The sequence below is a fragment of the Protopterus annectens genome, chromosome 1.part0 (assembly GCF_019279795.1).
Source record: "Protopterus annectens isolate FY-2018-M chromosome 1.part0, PAN1.0, whole genome shotgun sequence".
Taxonomy (NCBI): domain Eukaryota; kingdom Metazoa; phylum Chordata; order Ceratodontiformes; family Protopteridae; genus Protopterus; species Protopterus annectens.
In genome coordinates this window covers 363,473,863-363,481,408 of record NC_056725.1, presented here as the reverse complement: position 1 = coordinate 363,481,408, position 7,546 = coordinate 363,473,863, and positions in this window count along the sequence as shown.

The following is a 7,546-nucleotide window of genomic DNA, read 5'->3' as shown; positions in this document are numbered from 1 at the left end:
TATTCCAAAGTGCATTATGTAAACATTACTGACTGACAGTATACTTATTGTCTGTATTTGGAGCTTTTTTCCTGGGCTTCTGCTAAAAAGGAGCTGTGTCCAGTTGGACTTTCCCGGTAAACAAATGTAAAATAAATAAATAAATAACAGATTATAAACTCTTATGGGATGGAATAAATAGCTTCACTACACCTCCTCCCTCAGATGGAACTGGCAGCTATGCCGAGTTCTACACACATGCTTTATACAAACAACTGAACACCTGCATTGACGTGTCCGTATCTGATTATAGGACCAAAATAAGCTGCTTGAGGAAGAGCAAATCTGTCTGGTCAACAACTACCATTAACAGACTTTACAATAAGAGGAAGAAATTGCTGTTTAAGAGTAAGAGGGAGTGAACCCCATACTGGAAACACTCCCTCCTCAGCTTAAACAAGCAAATAAGACTCCTTGTGAAATCCTCCAAAGCAAACTACAAATCCAGATTAGGTTCCTTAATAAGGACATCCATAAGGCGCTCTTTAGTTACATCTGTAACCTAAAAGGAAAGGCCCAGGTATGCGCCAAACTGGTAGTTAATAATACCACATACACCCAGCCTGTGGTCATTTTAACCTGTTAGCCGATAGGTTCTGTGAAAACCTCACTCCCTCTTCCCCACCACACTTACCCCAAGACTTTCCTACCACCTGTCCTCTACCTTGTATCTCTAAAGAGCAGGTCATGAACACCCTCTCTAAGGTCAAAAACACAGCATTCATTGGACCTGATAACATCTCAGGCTGTGTCCTACATGGGCTCAAACAAGAATTAGCAACGGCATTGGGTACTCTTTTCAATCATAGTCTAAGCACTGGCTTCATCCCAGCTGAATGGAAAAAGGGCACTGTTATCCCCTTGCACAAATGTGATGCTTCCACTGATGCTGGGAATTACAGACCCATTAGCCTGACTAGCCTTATCTACAAGGCCATGGAGTGAATCATCATGGACCTTATCAACAAAAATATAGGTAATCTCCAAACACTTGACCCTACTTAGTTTGAATTTGTCAAAGGGAGATCATGCCTGTTAAACCTTGTGGACATCTTTGAGACAGTTACCAAGGCCCTTGATGTGAGGAAATCTGTGCATACAGCCTACCTAGACTTAGCCAAGGCTTTTGACACTATCCCCCAACTCAGGCAGAATTGAAAAACTCACCCAGCTAGGTATCAGACCGTATATGATTAGATGGGTCAGTAAGTGGCTCATGGATAGAACCCATATTGTCAAAATAGGAAAATCCTCCAGCTGTTGACTGGTAATCAGTGGTGTTCTACAGGGATCAGTCCTGGGACCTCTGTTGTTTGTAATCTATTTCTCCAAAGTGCAAGCTAAAACTAAAGGTCTGTGGCTGTGAAAGTTTGCTGATGACTGCAAACTGGAAGCAGTCATAGAATCTCCAAATGATGTCAAGATCCTACAAGAGGGTCTTACGGAAACAAATTACATGGTCTTAAACTTAGTGTAAAAATGTATTATCACCCCTTTCGGTAAGAGTAATGTTCCTGCTAACTACCACATCAATAACAACACCCTAAGTACACATTCAGTGGTGAGAGACCTGGGCACACATGTTGACAGCAACCTTACCTTTGATCACCATGTCTCCACAGTGGTAAGAAGGGCACTCTATATTGCTCATCTCATAAGTAAGGGCATTGCCTCCAGAAAAAAAAAGTTATAGCAACCCTGTACTCCTCCCTCATCAGGCTAATAATTGACTAGAATACCCCTTTTGGTATTTACCTTTCCAAGCACCCACAGCAATTGGAGAGACCACAAAGGTTCCTCACAAGGAAAATTCAAGGTCTTCAGCATCTGTCCTATGAGGACCATCTGAAATCACTGTCACTTTATTCTGTTTCATACAGACTGCTCAGAAGTGATCTCTGCCTTGCATATAAGGCAATCTTTGACCATGCTTTAATGGAAATGCTACATATCCATAAGTCAAATGGTATACATCTTACTTACTCTAATGGCCTTACCCTGGTATGTGACATTAATAGAACCTGTTAGAGGGACAGATTTGTGTCCCAAAGGTTACTGTTCTTTTGGGACAAAGTCCTACTTCATGTCAAGCAGAGCACCTCATTGACCCTCTTCATATGCAATCTGGATGATTGGATAGGTAAATATAAGTTCAACCCAGGGGTTCCACCTATGTCTCTCTTGGACAAGGGTGACAGGTGCTGATAGGGAAAATAAGGACAAAACTTGGCTAGGCTTGTAAGGGCCCACACAAAACATACACCCTGCTGGTGAAATTTTTTTTATTTGAATGTTCCAAGAACAAGGAACTATTTTATAAGATTACCAACCCTATTACACATTTCTTGTGGTGTTTTGCAAAGAAAATGTCTTTTCTCTTTAACAGAAATATTTCTGCATATTTCACAAATTATAACTATTGAACTGTGGTTTGATAAACAATTACCAAGGAATTGCTAAGCATAGCTCCAGAATTGTTTTACCAGTGCATGGTCTTCAAGTTTAGGTTAACTTTAAAAATAACCACACACTGCTAGGGATCCCAAAAAGATCTTGTTTTTAATAAAGCACAAGATTCACATTTACACAGTGGTAAAAATGTTGAAATATTATTGGGACTTCTTGGTTAAACATAAATACTTTCAGAATTTATTAGCAAGAGTACCTAGTTTAATATTTAGAAGAGGGAGCAGTATTGGTGTCATGCTTATCCATGGAAAATTTGTCACCCCAGAAGTGTTGATTAGTAGAAATGCCACTAATCTACATCCCCCTTCAGAGGCACAAAGTCATGTGGAAAGTGCTGTAGCTGTATGTATGTAGTACCACTTTTTTCATGTATTAATGGTATAAAGTATGAGGCAAAATATATTTATAGTTGTGAGTCAGTGGGAATTATATATGCCATTAATTGTCTGTGTGGAATATTTTATGTGAGAGAAAGTAAGCGGGCTTTCAAAACCGGCTTACAGGAACACCTTAGAGATATAAGAAAAGGTAGACTGGAAAGTCCAATTGCTTGCCATTTTCAAGATTTTCATCAAGGGGATGAAACTGGATTAACTGGCACTATTTTAGATCAGGAAAAATGTGGTTTATATGATAATCAGAGTTTGAAGAATAAGTTGTTATATAAAGAAACAGTTTTTATACTTAAATATTTTATCTAGAGAGAATGGTATGTGATTATCTAATTATTGTTTAATTGATGTTAATGATTTAATTAAGTAATGTATATATATACATATATACATATATATATATATGGATCACCTTTAAATCCTCGAAATCGTGTTTCGTCGACACACTAATAACCGACACCAAAAGACCGACAACAAAAAACGCCGACAACGCAAAACACCGAAAAACATTACAGCAACACACTACACGTAAACAACACAGTACACTACATAACATATGCACTATCCCTAACCCAAACCCTAACCCTAAGGTCCGACACTACCGCACACTTACCCTACCTGCACCCTAACCCTAACTCACTTACCCACCCGTAACCCCAAGATCCGACACTACCGCACTTACCTATCTGCACCCTAACCCTAACTCACTTACCCACCCGTAACCCCAAGATCCGACACTACCACACACTCACCCTACCTGCACCCTAACCCTAACTCACTTAACCCACCCCTAAACCCACAGTCCCTCACTATCGCACACACACCCTACCTGCACCTTAACCCTAACTCACTTACCCCACCCCTAAACCCACAGTCCCTCACTATCGCACACTTACCTGTCCGCTCCCTAACACTAAATCCCTCACTTGATCGCACACTTACCGAGTCCGTCGGGTTCTCACCTTGTCGGTCATCTGCGTTGTCGGTGTTTTCGTCCCGTCGGACGGGCATCTAAAGGTGACCCAGATATATATATATATATATATATATATATAGATATATATATAGATATATATATATATATATATATATAGATATAGATATATATATAGATATATATATATATATATATATATATATATATATATAAAGTGTGTTTCTTTTGCTTGTGTTAAGTGTTTTACTCTGTAAAGGCTGTATGCTGAGACGTTAAGAGAAGCTTGTATTTTATTAAAAACAAAAGCTTTCTGGGATCCCTGGCAGTGTATGGTCGTATTTCACATTTTTCTTGGATTGTAGTATTGTGTAACTTTAAAAATAAGGTGAATAAAAAAACACAATCACAGAAGCCTGAAGACATGGTAGACCTTAACTTTGACAGGGTAAAAAGAAAAAACAATTCACATTTCAAAGTCTGCTGCAGTCACTGATGTGAAAGAAACAAACAATCATTCTGTGAAGTCTGCAAGCAGCAAAATGGAAAATTCAAAAAGAAAAATTCCTCCAAGTGTTTAAGGGCCAGTGAAGGTAAACTTCAAGTAGCTGCATGATAAATAAAAAAGAGATCTGTTTGAAACAGATTACAATTAGTTAAACTATAGCAAAGGGGTGCTGAATAATCTGGAAAGACCAAGTAGTGTGTCTTTCTACAGCTTCCTTCTTTATCACAGTAAAATGTGAAATGTGCATTTAGATACTGAGTCCTTCAAGGAATGAGGCTGCAGTTGTACTGCAGGCTTGCATGAGTCTTTATCTTAGTTTCACTTGCAATACATTTGCGAAAGAGGTAGGATGTGCAGACATCATAAAATAGCTGTATATATTATCAGTGTCTCCTGTAGAACTGGATGCATTGTAGGGCACTAGAGTTAATGTTATTTAACATCTGAGTAATGTACAAACCCATGTTAACATTTTAATAAATGACTGCTTGATCAAATCTGAGTGTTTGTAATTTGCATTTTCATCTACTTGTTTATTGTAGTTTACAATTGTTTATTTTTTATATATTATCTGTTTCATTGTGTTGTCATGTATCTATTTGCTGTAAAACCCAGTGTAACACTGTGTGTGTGTGTGTGTGTGTGTGTGTGTGTGTCTAAATGCAGTCCTGTGAGACTATATGGTTTGCCAAAGAAAAGCAAGATTATAAACTATTGTTCATTTTGTTAAATGCTTTCCCTCAGTTATTTAAAATTTTCCACAGTCGAGACATTTTTACACTATGCACTGAAAGCCACATTTTAAATGGCTGACAACCATCCTGTCTCTCTGACAGCTTATATTCTTTAAATGCACAGCCTTGTGCAGTTACTAAGAAAACCTTACCCACTGCATATGACATTTGAAATGCTAGTAAGTTCACATAAGAAAGAGTTCACACAGGTGCATTAAAAAAGCTATATTTCTCCTACACAGTCATTGGTTAGTTGTCTATGCAAACTGACTCAGTCTGCATACAGTAGAGGTTTGTGTTTGATTTCTCATTGCTTAAACACCAACACCATTTGTGTCCCTGGAATGCATTTACTTATTTTTAATGTCTTTGGATGGGTGTTATAAACAGTCTATGCATGCTTAACAGTAGCCCCTGCTACAATGACCAGAAGCTTTACTAGCTATTCTGTTTTGTAGATGCTGAGTACATTAAGAGTTACCCCTTTCTGTTATTTGGTGTTCTGTAGCCAATGTCACTGAAGACTTCACAATGGTTAACAGGACACCTCCAAAATATGTGTTGTGCAATGCATGAATAAGTGATTACAGAAAATACTTGTTTATCCATTTCTTTCCCATCCTTCCTGTATGTGTGTCACTGCAGTGTAATGCAAGTGATAGGTATCCACATGCTTTGCTTGTAGTTGTGAGGCTAAAGCACAGGAGCAATTTGCAGTAGTGTAGCTGCTATCTGACAGTACATGCCACCAAGCCTTAACATTGCAATCAGTACTGCTGGGCCCTCTAGGATGCAATAATTCTCCTGAGCCAGCTACAAGGGCCAGCTTTAATTCCTGTACTCCAACTCATGTCACTGTACCAATGATACTTGCTTCATGTCTTGAACAGCTTTCTTGAATCATATAGAGTACATGTGTCCAACCTGCGGCCCACGGGCTGCATGTGGCCCTAAGAGCTCTTCCATGCGGCCCTCAACCTCTAACTGCAACATGTACGCATGCCCCAAAACACTTTTTTTGTTTTGTGTTTTTCGCTCCCGTGACCTGTAACGCTAATGTCGGTGTGTGCATGCACCAAAGCACCAAAGCACCCTTCTAGTTTTGTTTTTGAGCCAAAAAAGGGTCAGTGTGTTTACGCCATTATTTTGCACCAAACAATCAGTGTGTCTGTGTTCTCGCTGAAGAGGGACTCATGTATGGATTTGCTGCTGTTGCCTTTGAAAGGGACAGCAATTACCTGTGTTAATAGGGAGGTACGGAGTGAGTGAGTGCATGCATGAAAGCAGAATTGTGTGCGTGAAAGTAGAAGAAGAGTGTGTGTGTGTATGTGTGTATATGTGTGCATAACAGAGAGAGACGCATGCACAAAGAGACTAACAATGATCAGTCTACCTACTGAACACAAACAAGTTAGCTCACAAATATATCATACATTAAGAGTACACTTTCATTAAATTGCGGCTTTCCTGACAGGGAGAGTGTTGTATTGAACATGAACTCATACCTATTAACTGTATGGATTTTCAAAGAATGTCTGAATTTTTGCCTCATCTTCCAATTTGTGTCTTTTGCTTAGGAAATAAAAGTAGTCATCCAAGGTAATGCAGTTCCAGGGAGTAAGAATGAGACAGCAGCCTAGGGTTAATGGGTCAGTAGTGGACTGACTATGTGGGACTGCAGCATATAAAGTTGTATTGTTTTTTCAGACAAACAAAAAAGCACCTAGTACTGTTTTTTCATTGGTGGGTTCTAAGCAGTGGTAGATTGGACAACAGTAAGCATAGCTTTGGCGGATCATCAATACTGGCAAATCAAGTGGACACAATATCATTTTTAAATGTTGGGGATTTTAGTGTGTATGTGTGTGCTTATGTGTTGGGAGTGCTGCAACAGTAGAAGATTATTAAAGACAGAGACTTACGGACTGTGGAGAATATGTTTCTTTGTTTCAAAACCTAATACTTGGGTACGCATGCCAGAAGTAGACTTTTTAAGACATAGCTTCTTGCCATTTACAGTGGATGGATATTTACATTTAATGGACAATGTATTAGCATGGGCCTGTGGGGTTCTGAAGGATGCCAAGTCTACCACTGCCAATGTCTTGTAAAGTGACCTGGAAATGGATATTGGGATGTTACTGAAAAAATATAGTAAGTGGGCTTAGAAATATAGTTTAATTAAACAAAGTGTACTTTCAATTTACAGGCCATAATTTAATGTATTTCAGGTAGTCCAGATACTGGTAGATTGTATACCATTAGACTTAATTAGGGAGAGCTGTTATTCTGGGGAAACAAGCAGCCCTAGTTTCAGTGAAAGCTCTCTGGTTGCTTGTAGGTAGGAAGTTGCAGGATGTTGATGCAATGTGTTTTATTTATTATTTTTAATGCATTTGTCATTTCAAAGCATGTTTTTTTTTATGCAAAAGAAGGCAGGACTGAATGAGCCATATAATGTTTAACTGAC